Source organism: Neofelis nebulosa, chromosome 9 (genome assembly GCF_028018385.1).
Source record: "Neofelis nebulosa isolate mNeoNeb1 chromosome 9, mNeoNeb1.pri, whole genome shotgun sequence".
Taxonomy (NCBI): Eukaryota; Metazoa; Chordata; class Mammalia; order Carnivora; family Felidae; genus Neofelis; species Neofelis nebulosa.
Genome location: NC_080790.1, coordinates 52,090,828 through 52,109,910, shown reverse-complemented (window position 1 = coordinate 52,109,910; position 19,083 = coordinate 52,090,828). Strand labels below are relative to the sequence as shown.

General features: G+C 49.3%; 1 long non-coding RNA gene across 1 annotated transcript; it reads right to left on the bottom strand.

Moving 5' to 3' along the window:
* Positions 1-1,120: 1,120 nt before the first annotated feature.
* On the bottom strand, positions 1,121-10,990 carry LOC131484925 (uncharacterized). Its single transcript, XR_009248504.1, has 3 exons — positions 10,640-10,990; positions 7,749-7,854; positions 1,121-4,042 (listed from the first exon to the last, which is right to left on the bottom strand). It is a non-coding gene; the product is annotated as an uncharacterized LOC131484925 (long non-coding RNA).
* Between the last annotated feature and the right edge of the window lie 8,093 nt (positions 10,991-19,083).

Here is a 19,083-nt window from a genome sequence, read left to right as displayed (position 1 = left end):
GCATGTGCCAGATACTGCACATAACAGGTGGGGAATCCTAAGATGAGCACAGTAGACATGATCACTGTTCTTGGGGAGTTTCTTTGAAAAGATTTCTTAAAAGAGACAAACCTCTTTCAAGACTGGCAAGAAAAAAAGAAGAGTGAAAAAGAATATAGATGTATAATTTTATAAATATGAAAGTGGATATAATATGTATATGGAGGGAACGTCTTAAAAATTCAAAATCGGTGGGTCCCTTTCAATCATTTATTTTTAACAAAATAATTAAAACAATGAATTCTACTCTGAGTGTAGCTTTGGCTTCACCTCATACATTTTGATGTATTCTGTTTCCTTTGCCATTAATTTTTTGGTAGAAAATAATTATTAAAAAGTATTTCTAGTGATTCCATTTTTAGGAAAATTTTTGGTTTGATTTATTATTCCTAGTTTTTATTGCACCACGGCCAATTTTGGAAATTTATTGAGAATTTGTTTAGGTATTTCTACATGGTCAATTTTTGTAAATGACTCACAGGTATTTGAAAAGAAAACGTTTTTCTATATATCGGGTATAAAGTTATATTGCTGTCATTAAATCAAACTTTATAATTGTGTTACCTGAATCCTTTTGAGTGTCTGTCCAATTCTGACAAAAATGTGCTAGAACCTCCCAATATGATTGGGGCTCCTTTAAGTTTGTGCATTTCTAGCATTTTATACTTTTTTATAATTAGGTTTCAATGCATCAAGTTTCATTAATATTGTATATATTCATTGGCTATAACTTTTATGAATATAAATTATTTCATTTTTCCAATCTAATTTTTCCTTGAATTCTACTTATTCTCATATCAATATTGCCATCCTGCTTCTGTTTTCCTAATCCTCTTTCATCCCTGCATCCCCATCTCTCTCACACACACGTGCAATTCCCAATTTATCTTTGTTCATATCATTATTTTTCACATTCTGTATCCATTTGGTTTATGTGTTTCTCTTATAGACAGCACAATACTGGATTTGGCTTTTAGAGCCAATCTGAGATTTTTTTTAAGTTTATTTATTTATTTTGAGAGAGAGAGAGAGAGAGCACGCATGAGTGCAAGCAACAGAGGGGCAGAGAAAGGGAGAGAGAAAATCCCAGGCAGGCAATTCACTGTTAGCGCAGAGCCCAATAGGGGGCTCGATCCCATGAACTGTGAGATCATGACCTGAGCCAAAATCAAGAGTCAGACACTTAACCAACTGGGGCACCCAGGAGCCCCTGAGATGCTTTTTTTAATAGAGAGTTTAACTTAGTTATGCTTACTGTTGTTACTTTTATGTTTGATCTCATGCCTTTACATTTTGTCTTCTGGTTTCTGTTTATTGATATTTCCTGGTTTCCCTTTTCTACGTTTTACTGGACAAGTTTTTGGTACCTTTTATTCTCCAGTAGTTTCAAAGTCCTACATCCTATATCTATCCTACCATTGGTTATCTTTAAATTTTAACAAATAAATCTGAATAAAATATCCACATCAATAAATAACCACTATCTCAAAAAACAAAGTGAAAATTTTAATATGCTTTTTCTGATTGTCTTCTTCCCATGTCTTCCTATTCCCTAGATTTTTACAGGTATGTTTTTGTTTTTATAATCCTTCCATGATACTTGCATTAAATTTCTAAATCCCATTACTAACAAATTTATTTGGATTAAACTATTTCTTATATCCTGAATCTTCCCTTTGCCTGGATTTATTTTTCTCTGATTCATTTTCATCTTGTTTCTCTCCAGCCCCTCCACCCTACCCTTCCAGAAGGGGCATACAGATATTTTGACTTCTAGGTCCAAATAATGCCTTTCTCTGTCTCTCACATGAGAACATCAGTTGGGCAGGTATAGATTTCCAGATCACCCTCATTTCCCCTAGAAAAGGTAGGTTTGTGATAGCTGCTAGGCTCCGGGGGTGGGGTTTGCCTGGGGTGGGAACTGAGCCACCACACTGATGGTGGCTTCCTTTCAGGAGAGGTGGGCTGGGAACAGAGCAGCAGGCCAGAGTTCTCAGTTAAAAGGCTCAGGGCTATGAGGGCGCCCATCCTCATGCTCAGGTGCTGTGCATTCTGCTCCTAGTAGTAACTTCATGGTCTGGAGAGCATTGGCCAACAGCTGGGGTGAGGAGCTCGGGTAAGCCCTGAAGACCATCATGTCGCTCCCTGCTGCTGGCTTCCTGTCTTCTAGCAAAGCCATTGATGTCAACAGGACAGTGTCAACAGGAAGATGAAAAGGAGTTGTCTCTGTGGGTGCTGAGGGCCTTAGGGAATTTCACCATCCTTCAGACTCCTTTCAGTTCTCCATATTTGTGGTACGGCTCAGAGTTCGCTGGGGCCCTGCCACACCTTTTCATTCTTCAGTCCACACTGAGACTTGGTAAGGAACACACACAACATGAGCTTGCCACTCTCACTGGGGGGAAGTGATCCAGTTTGCAGTTCATGTCTTTTCAATTTGCCAAGTGAGACTATCCCACCGCATATCCATTAGCTATCCCTGTTGCTGCATCAAGTCCTTTGAAGTGCTGTTGGGAATACCCTCACCTTTAACTTCAAGGGAGTATCCTCTTCACCTGTATTGTCTGCTCACCTGTGTACTAATCAGCTGTCCCTTTAATATGATCTTATCACTTCATTTCTTCCAGAAATTCCTATAAATGCCTTCCATTTTCACGACAGCCTCCTCAGTCGGTTCTGCTCTGGACTTTTTCTAACTCTTAGCCTATTGGGTCTTTTTAGTGCATCTTTGGGAGGTGGAAGACTCAACCTGACCTCCTAGAGCTGCATCATAAAGGTCCAGAAGGAGCATGGTGGTCAGAGGGAGCCACAGGGTTGGCACCCGGCGGGGAGAACAGGATGTGCACAGGTAAGTAGTGTGAAGGTGTTTGGCCTGTTGGGGGGTGGACAAGGATAGCTGGATCCCTGGCACCGTTTGCAGTGTGGAGGGTATTGGCCAGGGTCAGGGCTGGGAGATGCAGGTAGTAGGCAGAGAATACATTACGAAGAGCCAGCATGCAATGCCAGAGTTTAAACTGTTCTGCAGACTCTGGAAGTTGTAGAAATGGGAGTGAAGCAATTGATTTTTGTGTTTTAGAAACGTCACTGTGGTGACACAGTAGAGAAAGATGGATGGTGCTAGGAAACAAGGGGGCGGGCATAAGGAGACACCTGAAGCAGAGGGAGCAGGAGCTGTGAGCACCGGAACTAGGGCAGGGACCTGGAGCGCTGAGGAGCCGATGGATAGCAGAGATAATAGGCAACTATAATCACTCAAACCTAGAGACCTATTGGATATGGGGGTAAGGCAGCAGTAGAGTCAGAGATGACTCAGAGCTTTCTGGTTTGGGCACCTCAGAGGATTATGTTGCTATTTATCAAGATAGAGAATACAGGAGGAAAAGCAGGTTTCAGGGGGAAAGATAATGAGTTCGGTCTTGAACGTACTGCTTCTAAGTTGCCTGCAAAGTGGCAAAGTGTTGATGTCAATAGGTTGGCCCAACAATTGGCTCTGGGGCTCAAGAAAGAAGATGCATGTGAGAGTCATTGGCGTGTGTGGTGGTTACTGCCAGCGGGCATGAGATTGTCCTGGGAGCATGCAGAACGGGCAAGGCCAGCTTCGTGGATGTGTGACCACACAGGGCCCTGTGCTCAGGAGGGCCCCGTGGTTTGGGTTTAATGCTCTCCTGTCGCCATCTTGAATCTCTTAGTAACTTTTAAACTGGCACCCCCATTTTTATTTGCACTGGGCCCTGCAAATTGTGTAGCAATGTTTGAGAATAAGAAGGACAAAAACAAAGTGCTCTGAAGCACTAAGCTGAAAAGGGTGGGTGGTGCGAGAGAAGCCTGGTCCGATTGTGACAGAGCTCTGTGCCAGGTGAGAAGACACGGAGAAGAGATGGGTCGTGGAAGCGAAAGGCATGAGGGTTGCAGGAGCACCATGTCACACAGAGGAGAGCTGACGAGCTGCGAAGGATGGGGACAGCAGCCAGGTTGCACTGTTCGATGTAGAAAAGGTCGGAACCTAGACAAGAAGAACAAACAGACCTCTAGTTTGGTGAGAGGGTATGGAGAAAGACTCAGAGTCTGACCACTTCTTACCCCTTCTGCTGCCATTATTGTAGTGCAAACCCCCATCAGTTCTCATCCAGATCACTGCAATAGCCTCCCTCCACATCTGCCTCCTTCGTTCTTGCCCCTTATGGCCACGGTGACCATGCCCAGACCCACAGAGTCTTCTCATCTCAGCAGAACATCAAGTATTTACTGTGGCTGGGGAGGTCCTGGGGGATGGAGTCCCTGCTCCCTGTCTGCTCCTGCTCTCCTCCACACGCAGTCCTCCCCTACTGTGCTGGCCTCCATGAACTCCTCCAACATTCTCAGCTTTGCACTGACCAGTCTCTCTGCTTGGAATTCTCTTTCACCGTGGATGCCCCGATACTTCCCCCTCTTCCCTGGGCTCTGCTCAGAAACCCCTCTCGGTAAGATGGTCCCTGGCTGGGCTCTCTGTGCCCTCTTCCCCCTACCCTGCTTTATCTTCCTCACAGCTCTTGAAATCTCCTGACTTTCTGTGTAGTTATTTATTTGCTTTTGACTCCCCACCCCTTGGAGAGTAGAAACTTGGCTTTGCTCAGTTTATCTGGCTGGTCTTGTAGAAGAATGATGGCCCTGGGGACAAGCAGGAGCTGTACAGACCCTATTTCCCATGCCAAAAATTGTCATATGTTGTCCAGTGACGAGACAGAATATGCATTTGTTTGTCTGTCTGTATACCTCTTTGTTTCACAAAAGGATTTAAGGCAGCATATAAAGATGTATCAAATTCAGCAAGATGACATAAATTAGAAGCAGGTGAGAAAGAAAAAATGTAAAAGCATGGGTAAAGCCATAAAATGGAGCCAAGGATGGGACTAATACAAAATAAACATACCATAAACTTTGATCCATTTGCTGGGGGTGGGCCACAAATTTGGCTCAGAAACTTCTAACAGTCAGTGCCAAAACGAAACCTGATCAGCTGCACAGCTCCCAGGACCCTCAAGATTAAAGCAAACCACTTGCCTATGAGAAGCACCAGCATTCCTGATGTCCCAGAGAAAGCAAAGAAATGTCTCCTTAACCCCTCCCAAAGAGGACAGAAGATAAGACCGTGAGCCCCCCCCCCCCCCCCCCCCCCCTCAGAGATGACTTTGTAGCAGACCGCGAGCTGTCTCTTACATTTGCCAGAGAGGTGTAAGGGAGTCTGCCTGATGTGAAGTGCAGTTAACTGAGGGCCAGGCACGTGACGTTGAGTGCAGCTATGTGAGTCCTGATGGCCTAATGTGGTCCATCAGTAGATGTTAGAGCACATGGTGGAGAGTGTCGTCTGCAGATCTCTGAAGTCATGCTGTCAAAGGAGAGTGTCTCTAGGCCAGGTTCAGACAAATTCTGGGAGACTCTAGGTTCTCATGACTGGTGCCTTGCTCAAAGCCCCTTCTAAGTGATGAAGTTTTCCATGAGACCCGATGACCCACCAAATGTCCAACCGGTGAAAAGCTGGACATCCTCTCGTGAAAATCAAAGAGGTCTAACCAGGACCAAGATTCTTCCCAGATAATAATGGTGGGCCCAATGAAATATATGGCCTGTGACTTGAGCCTGGGAACATTTTAAAGCAGAGCCAGCCACACATCACCCCACTTTTTTTTAAGTGTCAATAAAGTCTCCATAGGTGCCTGGCTTTGAGCAGTTTCTTTCCTGCTATACCTTCCAAGATAAACCGTTTGTGAAATGCGACCCAAGGTAGCTGTGAGAAGACCTGTGTGGGATGATTCACTGGCACCAAAAATAATGACAGCTACCTAAAATAATGACTCTGCTGATAGAGTATTTGATCTGAAGTCTTTCTTTCTGGCAATAATTAGATAGCAGGCCAGTGTCTCCTGGGCCCAAATGCTAAAATCCAGCTGCCCCAGAAACTCTAGACCACTGATGGGAGGCAGAGCAGAGATGCAGGGGCCCTTTCCCAGCCCTGTGCCCCACCCCTGATAAGGATCCCAGTTACCTCCCCGACTCCCCTGGGTGTTGAAAGGCTCTGAGATAACGAAGTGTGCCTCCTCTTAGTTCCTGGGAAGAAAGGTGCTAGGCAAATAAAAACCAAGGCCCAGGCATAGAGCACCAGGAAGACCTGAATTGCAAGACAGGCTCCAGACCTGCCAGCCCCTCCACGCCCCTCAGAGCCCCAGCTCCTGAGAACTAGGTTCTCGGCACCGTAACCAGGTCCAAGAAATGCATTGGTGGTCCTCCTGGGTATCTTCCCTAAATTTTTCTTGACACAGATTAAAACACCCTTGCAAATCCACAAATGTGGAGCACATTGAACAACCAATGTCCACCTGACCCAAACCGCACGGAGGTGGGTGGTTTGGAGGCTAATTGTTATCTCAATTTCACACACAAAAAAGAAACAAGCTCAGAATCATTCCACGGTTTTCCCACAGCCAGGTCACAAGCGAATATCTACCAAGGGAACAGAACTCAAATCTCCAGGCTCTTAGCCCATAAGTCACCACGCCCACCCCATCTCCAAAGCCAGCCATCTTGTCAGGACAGGTCAGCCTTGCCGGAGGACAGCCAGTGCACACGGTGGACAGGTACTCGTGAGGATGGTGTGAAGCAAGGGGGTGGAGATCTCCACATCTCTTGCTTCACTTCATAGTACCAGGGAATGACCCAGCTGGAGGGAACCCAAGAGTTTCCCCACTACAGCCCTTCAGTTCACAGACGGGGAAACTGAGGCTCAGAGGGATGGGGATCCAAGCTCACAGCTTCTGTGCAGAGTGCCCACTCTGTGATCAGAGCGGGTCAAACTGGAGGACTCAGTCAGGAGTGGGGGATGATTAAACACCCCTTGCTAAGGGCTGGGGTGTTAGACTCTCACTCACCCCCACATGCCCATGCAAACATCTCCCCGTCACCTCCCATACATCGAAGCTGCCCTGTACAAGTCTTGGCCACAAAGTCTTCTGGAAAGAATACGAAGTTGGGCATCAGCAGCTCCAGTTGGCCGCTGAAACTCTGAGTGGCCTTGAACCTGTCCTTCAACCTTTGGGAGCCTGTTCTCAGCATTTCCCACAAAGGAGTTGATCTGAATGAGTCCTAGGTCTCTCTGGCCTCAATGTTCATTCTGGGATTCCAGGATTCCTTTTAAGAAAGTAGCAACCTCTGGGGAGCCTGGGTGGCTCAGTCGGTTAAGCCTCTGACTTCGGCTCAGGTTATGATCTCGCGGTCCATGAGTTCGAGCCCCCCGTCGGGCTCTGTGCTGGCAGCTCAGAGCCTGGAGCCTGCTTCGGATTCTGTGTCTCCCTCTCTTTCTCTGACCCACCCCCGCTCAGGCTCTGTCTCTCTCTGTCTCAAAAATAAATAAACGTTAAAAAAAATAAAAAAGAAAAAAAGAAAGTAGTAACCTCCTTGGAGGGATACGATGTGGCCACGTGAGGTGGACACCACAGAAGGTCAGAATGGACAGGGCTAAGTGTTGGGTTGTAGTGGAACGTGGGGGCAGGAGGGCTGCCTGGAAGGAGGCGGGATGAGGCAAGACCCGAGGAGGAAGACAAGCAGGACCTCGGGCCAGGGAGAGGACCGAGAGCAGGTGGAGGCCCATCTGGGGCTCCATGATGCTGCAGCCCAAGCCCCTGGACTCCTGGGATTTCCAGTCCCCTCTTCCTCCAGAAGGAAAAGCCAAGTCTCACCTTTAACTTGGATCAACCCGGAAGGGCTCTTGCCAGACATTTTTACACGCAGAATCTTGCCACCACTTTATGGTCTACCTGTGCGGTTGGGATTGATGGCCTCAATCTGCAGACAAAAAAAGTGAAGCCAGGGAAGACCTGGGACAGAACTTTGGCAGACGAAGCAGGGATTCCACAGCCTGGACCAGTACTCTCCCTGCCATGTGACCCTTGGCCTCAACACAGCCCAGCTTGTGACCAGACCTCTGTATCTCTGGACTGATAAAGATGCTTAGCTCGGGAAGAGAAGCCCAGAATCTAGCACTGCTTTCAGTCAGGAAATCAGAAGTGTCCCACCCCAAATATCAATATTTTGTTCAGTACTAAACTCACCCTTAACACCGATCTTTTTACTCATTTCGCTCATCAAAACCAACATTTACTACATTCCTTCTGAGTGCCAGGTGCCACGCTACACTGTAGTTTTGCAGCTTGTTTAGGGCACAGGCCTTAAAACGATCTTACATGTTATTGTTATGGCACCTGAGCATCTCTGGAATGTCTGGGGAGGGGGCGGCCCGAACCCCCAAAGCCCTGTGGAAAAGCCGTGTCCTCGTCTATGTCTGCTGGGTGAGGCATGGAGACTGTGGGAGCCGAGAGGAGGAGGGAAGGGAAAGCGCCTGAGAGAGCTGTAAAAGTGAGGAGGTAATCACCGGAGAGGTTCCTCTCCATCATTAAAGAGGATCTTAATTAAGGTCCCCGAAATAGATACTGAAAACAAGCAGCAGCTGTGGGAACCAGATCTGGCAGGGATAGCCGGGCAGCCCAGAGGTGCTGGGTGTTAGCTGGCCGGCTCCTCACCTGTCATTAGGGAGTGGGAAATCGCCCCACATCAAAGCCAGCCAGGAAGGAATGCGACAAATGCCATTCGCTTTAAAATGGTGATGAAAATAAATGCCAAAGTCTGCCAACCATTGTGTGCGAAAACTCCTCAGGCAGAAGGACAATCCCCAGCAAGAGAAGAGGCAAGGTGTGTCCAGCCAGGAAGCAGAGACAGGATGCTTGCATCTGGGAAAAGAGTCCTCCCTCTGCTGTGGGGTCTCATCCTGGCCGGAGCCTCTCCTGACCTTTGACCTTTGGGTTACTTGGGGCTGAGACCCCGGGGGATTCCTAGGAGAAGAATAAGTGGTTGGGATGCCCCTTTCTGCCTGTCATCCCACCACCTTGCCCCATCACCCAAGCTGGTTCCTTTGTTCCCTGCGCTACTTGCCAAGACAGAGTCCTGGTGGGAGAGGCAGAGGTCAGAGGACACCCCTGGCTGGGCTCAGCCACCTCTGAGACTGACCCTGGGTCACAGTTGTTTCCTGTCTTGGAGTCCCTGATTTCCCCCTTCTGGGAGGCAATTATTTTCCGTCTTTTTTTGTGATTGTAGATAATCCCAGATGAATAATAATAATAATAACCTCTGGGCCAAGGGTGCTTCATTTCAGCATAGTCCAGAATTTGGGGGAATGGCGGCAAGTTGGCATTTCCAGGTCAGGTCACAGCCGACGCTGATAGGGGCTTGCTGGTGTCAGTCTGGAAAATGGATCTCCGGGAGTCAGCTGACCATTCTTTTGCCCTGGCGTTGTGCTGATACGGTCTTAGATAGGGGTCTGGCCACAAAGGGTAGAAGAATGTTCTTTGTGCCAAGGCTGAGTCTATGTACTCATCCAGTTGTTGTGGGAGAATTGTCAATCCAGGCACCTTTGTGAGCCTGCCTTGAGCAGAAAGCAAAGAGACAGTGGTACAGAGACCAAGAGAAAGAAGCAGGGACAAAGAAAGATCCGAAGAGAATCAGGGAGGTAGGGTGGGGCATGTTAGCTGAAGAGTAGTCGTTACTGAAACACTGGCTTTCCCAAATAGCTCTCTCTTGGCACTTGACTTCCAAATCCAACACTGAGAGAGGCCAGCCTGTCCTCTCCTGTCCCAGCCTTTAACTCAGTCCTATAAGCATCTCATGAGCAGGGTCCAAATGACTCTTCCTTTCCCTCCAGCAGCAGGTGTGGCCGGGGTTCCATCGCAGCCTTGTAGCAGGGGAGAGCCCTGAGTTCCCCAAGGGCAGGAACACGGGTCTGCTTCTTGGCTTCTGGAGAGACTGAAATGTACAGGGAAGCCAGGGGTGTGTGTTTTCCACTAGGCTTATAGGGGAGGCCGTGGCTGCTCAGCAAGGCCAGTGAAGGCTGAGGAGGGGACCTGGCCAGACCCAAGGGTTGGGAAAATGTTAGATGTAGGGAGGCAGCTTTGAATCCCAGTAGAGGCAGGAGCCAAGTAGAGATGAACCCTGCTGTCTTCCAAACCAGGTGACCCCGGAGGTGGCTTCCTCCGCTGTGGGAGAATTCACGGGGGAGGGGGAGTGCCACGGTACTGCCGTCCCAGACCTGCACACGCTGGCCCACGCTCTCGTGATCTCGCCATCTCGAACCAACATAAAAGAAAGCAGACAGGTAGCAGACAAAGAGCCTTCGTCAACACATCCTCCAGACCACATGCACAAGGCCTGTCGCCGGCACTCTGGGTGCCAGCCCACCCTTTGGCTGCTGGCCCTGTTAGAGTCCTGAGGAGAGGCCCCTGAGCCCCACAAAGAGGAAGGTCAAAGTTGTGTTATCTCTTCCCTCCTCATGACCCAACTGTCACCTTTTCCAGCGTGAACAGGAGAAAAGGAAAGGGAATCAGCCACGCATCTGGGGCCTCTCCCGCAGCAAACCAAATGTTAACTACACTGCACACCGCGAGTCTGTGTGAGAGACCGGGGGAAACTGGGCCAATATAATGGAACAGGCTTCCTGGCAGAGGACTCGAGAGCCTACTTGACAAGTGGAATTTCCACTCCCATCCTGGGAGAATGGCGCACACAGGCATGATTAGCTCACCTTGTTTTAACAATCGCGAAGTTTCCCCAGCTCAGAAATAACAGCTGGGCAAATCCCCAGCTGGGTGAGTGCGGGCGAGAGGGTGTTTGTGGTGGGTGGAGGCCCTGTCCTTTCTCCGGTGGAGAAAGCCATTTATGACCTCACAGGATGAAAGGAACCAACCCAGGCCCGCTGAGCTGTTATTATAACAATTATCAAGACCTATCGCCTCCCTTTGGGAAATGTTCCCTTTCAAGTTGCAGTGCCCTCGTGTACCCTGGCTCACAGCCGCTCACAATCATTACCGGGTGCCCAGGGCAACTTATTAATAATGCTCTCTTTTCGACGTGGACGGACATGATCTGTTTCAAGGGCCATAGCTTCCCAAGGGCTCGTTAAAGCCACCGCAAGATGGAGGGGAGGGAGAGTGTGCATGCTGTCCTTGTTACACTCATGACGGCCTCCCCGAGCTCGGCCCAGGTGACTAAACATGCCAACGTCGTGTCTCGGGAGGTGTGCATAGCTTTGATCCTGCTCAGCCTCCCTGCCCTGCTCTCAGGAGCACAAGGTGGGGGAAGGAAGGAGGACAAAGGGAACGTTTTCCCAAGTCCCACCTCCCTACCCCACTCCCAGCTGGGTGACTCACCCCTATGGCACCTGAGCTGCAGAAGCCTCTGGATACTCGGGTTTGGGGCTTCAGGGCACGCACAGACCCTATTTCCTTCTAGAAGCTGGCTCAGGACTAGAATTCTCCTATCTGGGTCTTGTTCCTGGATTCAGGCTCTTGGGAGGAGGAGGCCTTCTCCCCATTCCCTTAACCCTCATTTAACTGTCCCCATTGTCACGGGCCAGTGACAAAGGGCAATGACACTGGATTCGTGAAGCAATGATGCCAAACCCACAGGAACTTTAGAAACATCTATTACAGCCTCCTCATCGTACAGACGGGCACGCAGCAGGCAAGTGACAGAGACAAAGTGGAATTCCAACATTTACATTCTGACACCAAAGGGCAGTTGGAATCTTGGGTAATTGCTTAGGATGCAGTTCACACTTCACTCAGAAATATTTTGGGGGGGCACCTGGGTGGCTCAGTCAGTTAAGCATCTGACTTCGGCTCAGGTCATGATCTCGCAGTTTGTGGGTTTGCACCCCGCGTCGGGTTCTGTGCTGACAGCTCAGAGCCAGAGCCTGCTTCAGATTCTGTGTCTCCCTCTCTCTCTGCCCCTTTCCTGCTTGCTCTCTCTGTTTCAAAACATAAATAAAAAATTGAAAAAAAGTTTTTTTGAAATGGGACACTGTTTAGAAATGTGCTTTCTTTAAAGCCAAAATGTATTGGGCCCTTTGAGATTTAGTCCTTAAGCCTCACAAACACCATGAGATTGGTATGAAAATTATTCCCATTTTAAAGATGAGAAAACCAAGCTCTGCGGAGTCACAGGTTCGGGGCTACACAGTTGGGAAGTGATGGAACTGGAACTCAAACCCAGGGGTCCCCAGTCCTGCTCCCTTGCATCTTGGCCCTATGGCTCCCAATTTATGCTCCAGAGGTAAATCTTTCAAGAAGGTTCCCCATATCTCAATCCCTCTTTCCCCTAGGAGGAACCGAATTATTTTTTCTCCTACCTATCCAGGAGCACTCTTCATAGCCCTCAGGCATCTGGTCCACTGGACAGAGCTCTAGAGGATGAGCAGGGCAGGCTGTGGTCCTTTACCTTCCCAGAGCCTGTCAAGGCCTTTTGTTTTGTTTTTTATGTTTACTTATTCATATATATATATATATATAGAGAGAGAGAGAGAGAGAGAGAACAAGCTGGGGAGGGAAGAGAGGGAGGAAGAGAAAAATCCCAAGCAAGCTCCATGCCTTCAGCACAGAGCCCCTGTAGGGCTCAAACTTTCAAACCGTGAGATATGACCTGAGCTGAAACCAAGAGTCAGACGCTTAACTGACTGAACCACCCAGATGCCCCCTGTCAAGGCCTTTTGTGCATCGTGATGCTCACAGAGCAAAGTGACAAGGGACACAAAGACATCATCTTCGCTTATCTCCATTACAAGTTTCCTACCCCAAATTGTCCTCTCTAACTCATCTAACTCACCTTCTGGGTCACAATAGCTTTGAACTTTTTTTTTTTTTTTAAAGATCACTCTGTCCTTAAAGAGGAGTGGGAGATTTACCTTCGAAACACATGCCAAAGAAAGTACCACAGGTCTCTTGGACTTCTAAGCAACATTTGTGCCCTCTGCTGGGCTCACCTGGCTCCTCTGAATGGCCAAGACCAGCAGCTGCTGACTACTCAGTCTAGGCCCTCAGCTTCCTCCCATGTGCAATCTAGAAGCTTCTGCCTCCTACAAGTGTAGAGGCTGCTCCCACCTCAGGGACAGAGGTGCAGTGGGGGTTCAGGACAGTGAAGGGTCAGAGGGGGGTACAGAACAGGGGTGGGAGGTATTCACAATCAGGAAGGCAGTCTATGGGGGTAGGTATGCGGGAGGGGGAGGAGACACAGCAAAACGCAGGGAGGCAAGGGAAAGAACGTGGATGAGGAGGGCCACGGGGTCCCAGGAAGGGACGCTGCTGTGCAAAGCTGGCAGGGGTGGGACTGGTTTCCTGTACCCTGGGGCTGTCAGGGTTGCCCTCGGGAGCAGTACCCACAGCTGGGCTGCCCCGGAGTGAGGCCTGAGAAAAGCAAGTCCCACATGGGTGAGGAGAGACAGAGGTAGGGAGAGAGCCCCCACAGGAAGCCAGACCCGGGAAGAGAAGGAAGCAGGGGTAGGGAGGGAAGGGAAGAAGGGGCAAGTGGGCCGTGATGGGCCATGTCTCAGTTGGCTTCCATGGCTCTTATGGGCCACTTGTGCCATCTTCGTGATGGGCCCTTCCTTCTTCCAGGCTCAGCTTTCCCCCAACCCCCGTGGCCAGCCCAGAGGGCCCTGGTAGACACATCCCTTCTTTCCATCACAGTCCAGGAGAAAGAGAGGGTGCATCCATGGTGTCAAGAAATCTGAGCACAACGCCTTCGGAGAGGCACCTCCCTGTGGCACCACAGGGCACAATTCCCCATTTGAGCATTCCTTTATCCATTCTATTCATGGGGAGACTGAGGCTCCAAGAGGTACATCTTTCTGCTTGTCAGTGACAAAGTGCTAAGGACAGGGCCCAGGCATACAGCCAGTGCTCAATCAATGTCAAATATGGTTCTTGCTATCACAAAGCCCAGACTCCTCTGTCTTGGTTGGAGCCATCCCAGAGTCTGCTGTCTCCTCTCCTCGCTTCCCCATCTAACCCCTGGCTCTTACTTCAGGGGAATGGGTGTCCAGGGAAGCCCTCCGGGGCACCAGCCAGAGAGGCAGGAGGGCTCTTGCTACCCTAAGCATAGCCTGCCTGTGGGGTCTCAAGGGGTTCTGGAAACACAGGCCACAGAGGAGAGGGAGGATGGTATGCTCTTCTGCCCAGGCCTCCAAATGCACACATCACAGGACTCTTAAGGACCCAGGTGTCTCCCAGGGCCAGGCCAGGACCCGCAGCACAAGGGAAAATTACAGGCCGTTCGAGGAAGGCCAGTGACCTCAAGACCCACCCTTGTCAGCATGCGATGCACTCCAGTCCTGCTCCTCCCTGATGGACACAGGCAGAGCCAGCACGTGGACCAACTGGCTCAGGGCCCTGTTTACCCTTCTCTTGGGAAAGAAGGGATGGTATGTTGGAAATAGCACAGGTTTGGGGTGCAAACCCGGTACTGACCTTCTCCCTGACCAGGCGAACTTGGGGGAGTGACTTAACTTCCCTGAGTAGCAGTCCCACCATCTCTAACGTGGAGATCCCCATACGCTCCTGAATGGGTTAAAGAGGGGACCACAGTGCCGGCACCTTGCAGCTGTGGGCACTCAACAAATACTAGTTCCTTCCCCTTCCCTGAAAGGGGTCCCTTGGAGCCTCCTTTTGCCCAGATAATGGTGGGTGTGTCAATCCCGGAGAGGCTGTGCTGAGGGCTGTTCTGTGCATAAGACACTTGGTGAGGCATCTGGGACACTGGAGACAGCAAAGCCTAGGCTGCAGACAGAGGAGGACCAGGCCTGTCTTCTTCCCCGCGGCCCCCCAACACCTAGCACACACTACCCCCCAACACCTAGCACCGTGCCCAGGCCGGGGAAAGGAAGCCCTGTGGGCTGGGGTAGACGGAGCTGAGTCTGAGCACAGGCCTCCCTTGAAATGCAAGTTGTGAAATGTCAACATAATTATGAAAATGCAAACACAGGAACATTTGCTTATGGGAACTAATGGTTTTTAATGAAGGTAATCAGCTTAGTTAAATCAAATTATTAGCTTTGACAATAGATGCGTAAACAGGAACTTAATGAATTTGTTGATTGCTCTTGCCTGCTAAAAAGACATTCCAGTAGTCTTCAGTCTAGCTTGCACACACATACCTGGGGTCCCCTCCTCTGTGGGGGCAACTCCTTCTCCCCTACACACACACACACACACACGCACACACATGCACACGCACACGCATACACACAGGGAGCTCCCAGGCAGAGACTCTATCTCTCCCATCAGCTCAGAGGATCACAAAGGGCAGGGCTCTTCTCCCTCCCTTATTTCTTGTGTTTTTGTTTTTCCTGTGGTGCACTCTGTACATGGTTGCTGCCCAGGAGACAGTCCCCGGGGAGTCCAGGATTGAGGGGACAGAGTCAGAAAGATGAAAAATTTTAAGACATGGGTCACCTGCATCCCAGAGCTTTTGCATACGTGATCTCATTTAACCCCAAAGGGACTCTTCCTACTCTTATTCCCATTTTACAGCTTAGGAAACGACGGTGCCATGGGAGGGGTAGGCTGGTGGCAGTGGTTCACACAGCTGGTGGTGGAGGTCCAGCCAGGCGGGGCAATGAGCTCTGGGGGTGGCATTGTTCTTAGTCTTCTTCGACCTCAGGAGAGACTTGGGGCCAGGAAGGGGAGAGAGCAGAGAGGAAATCTCCCAGAAGAAGGAGATGGGAACCCATTGGTGCAGAGGAAGATATTTAGAGGCCATTCAGGAATGGGAGCTGGATGCCCAGGCTTGATGCTGGGATTCTTTGAGAGCCAGGAAATAGAAATGGGGCTTCCCATCTCTAGAGACACCCTGGCAGCAATGATATTCCCATGGCTACTACTTTGGAACTTACCAGAGGAGAAATCCTAGGTTCTAGTTCAAGAGGAGGTACAGAGAGGATCCTCTCTCCTGAAACACACACACACACACACACACACACACACACACACACACACACACACCATCAGTATCAGCCAGGCAGGTGTCTCTTACAGTGCTGGGGGCAGGGGTGCTAGTTCTGTCGTTCTATGAATAATGTAATGAGCTCAGGCAGGGGCTGGGGTGAGGGCCGGGTGGGGGCTGAGGCAAACAACAGGCAGACACTCCCAAGAGACAGCTCACCCAAACCACCCTCCGAGATACCATCAGGCAGTTACACCGCAAACAGCTCGTTGGGGCAGCAGCGGGAGACGCCGCTGCTGCTGCCTCTCACCTGGAGCTTGCAGATGGGAACATTAGTCAGACAGACAGAGGGAGGGAGAGTGTGCTGAAACCACCTGAGGCCCTGGCTAAGTTCTCCCCGCGAATGGGCCAGCCCGCAAGGCTCCATGGGCTTGTTCCTGCTCAGGAGCTGGGGAGAGGGGAAGGGCAAGGCCCCAGCCCCTGCCCTAGGCTGATGGAGCAGACACAGCCTGCACTATCTGAGCCCTAGGCCGGTGGCAAGGACAGCTGCCACCATGCAGCAACTTTGGAGAATCTTGTCTTAGTTGGGGAATCACATTTCCTGCACTCTGACCCTTGGACCCTGCAATTAGTTAGAGGCAAAGTGTTCTCCATTAGGACCCCTGAGATGAAGATTCATGACCAAGAGACCTAAACTAAGGGCCAAGGGATAGGTAGGGCTGGAAGGCAGCAGAGTAGAGGGGTACAAGACGGGTTTCTGGGTCAATGTGCACTGCCATAAGTAAGAGGGAGTGGAGATAACTCCAAACTGAGTAGAGCAGTACAGGACCCATGGTCTTGCCCCTCCAGTGGATGGACGTGTGTCCATATTTCCCCAAGAGAGTCCTTATGAAGAAGACAGACTATCTCCAGAGAACATGGCTATGACCTCAGGGTGCCTGCACAGGTGTGGTGGACTGATTTAAGTAACTTAAGAATTCCTTCCCGGAACGAACAAGTCCCTTCTCAAGTTGAACCCAGTGATTTAGCATCGGGAAACCGAAAAATGAGCCTGCCACTGGACCCAGCCTGAAGACAGGGGTTGCCATTGGAGCAGAAGAGTCAGCCCAAGGAGGGAAAGAAGAGGTCCCCTTTCTAGCCCCTGGCCCCAGCCATAAATGGTTCCACCCTCTCCAGAACTCTCTTCACATACTGTACATTCCTGTACCAGCACAGTGTGTGGTAATTAAATACGCACCTCTTTCACTACACAGCAAGCTGCTTAAGGGGAGAGATGGTGTGCCTGACTCAGAGTGGGTTCCCAGTATTTGTTGCAGTGATGGATGGGTGAATAGATGAATTAAGCAGTTGGATGGATGGCAGACAGGTTGGATGGGTGGATGGATGGATAGTATTTAGACACATGAATGGATGGATGGATGGTTGGCATACGGATGAATACGTGAATACTAAACCCACATCCACCAGCACCCCTAGTGGTCACAGTATGCTTTGCCTTGCTCTCGGGTTGGAGTCATATCAACCCCTTTCCATTCTAGCTCCACGCAACTGATCCAAATGTCCACATAGGCAGGTGTCTGCACTTTGCAAAATTTCCTTCTCATTTAGAAGCCAAGGACTATTTCTTCACACTCTTCTAAAACCCACTCAGGATTGTGGTTGTATCAAAGAACTTCCACAGCCCTGTTGGCATATGGGCAGGAAAGAAGGGTTAGAGCCAGAACTGTTGAGGAATGAAAAGGCTTCCAAGAGAAAGTAAGACAGCCCCACCCGACCCCATTCAGTCCCAATCTGGTCTCCGGAGATGCAGCAAGGGAAGGGCATCCCAAAGGAGGGGCAATTCTGGTGCTCCCCACCCCCAGTTCCCCTCTGACCATGAGGTAGAATGTCCAGTCATCATGATCTAGGGTCACCCTTAACCCGAAACTAACCCAGATCCAACCCCAACTCTAACCCCAATAATAATAAAATAGCCACCATGTGCCAGGCACCAGTCCAAGTGTTTTACATACATTAACTCATTTAAACCCCGTAAGAACCCTGTGAGGCAAGGGTTCTTGTTATCCTCATTTTACAAGTGAGGTTATGCAACCTGTTTAAGGTCAATAGCTAATAAATGGTAGAGCCACAATCTGAACCCAAAAATCCTGGATCCCAAGTCTTTGCTCTTAACCGCTAGACCACCCTGCAGCTCTGAGTTCAGACCTGGACCCAACTCAACCTTAACATCAGCCTTCCCAGTGTTACGCTAACACCACACCTCATGCTCACCTCCCTGTTCACCCTTTATATCCTGACCTCACCAGTTATAGAATCTTCTAGAGATAATTCCACTGCCGCAAAATATAGGGTATAAAGGAACAAAGTAAATGATACCAGGAGGAGGCAGAGAGACAAAATACAGAATGTGGGACATTTTACAGAGCAACTGACCTGGCATCTGCAACACGCCAATGGCATGAAAAAAATTAAGAGGGCAGGGGAGAAATGCTCTAGATTCAGAAACTTATGAATCATAACAACCAAACATGAAACGCTGACTCTTGCTTGCATCCTGCCCAGTTGGATAAATCAACCACAAAGAGACATTTTTGAGTTCGTCAAAATAGTTTGATAATGTGTTGTGTTAGATGATACCAAGGAAATCAGTGTTAATCTTGTCAGGTGTGATTATGACACTGTGGTCCTGTAAGGGAACAGTCACTACACTGAAGTACAGTTGATTATCATTGTTTTTGGAAGTTATTTTGTATAAAGTCACCATAACACTGAATTATTGGATACTGAGCCATCACTCCCAGGGGAAATACAGGATAGGTCCCTACGAACTACTGGTCATATTTTCATCAACCAATCAATACGTAGCCTTGTTTCATGTTTGTTTCTGTTTAAAGACACCTTATTTCATACATATTGTTTATTCATTAACTTGAATTTGGCCAATAGCGCTGTGATTCATGAAACTGAAAAACTCATACAGGTCTGAATGAAGCTTATCTAACGCACGTATTTCCTCCAGAAGGCACATCACACCCTTCTGGAATCCAAGAGCACTGCACAGCACTCTAGCACTATACTTGGGGCCCGTTTTAAACAGAAACACCACCAACAAAAAGCACAGAAATGCAGCAAAAGTGGCACGAGACAGGCCACGTAGAGGACGTTTGCTCTGGTATGAGAGCTGAAACAAAGAGGCAGAACAGACTCGTTAAGAGAGTAGATCTCAAATGTTCTCCCCACAAAAAAGAAGTA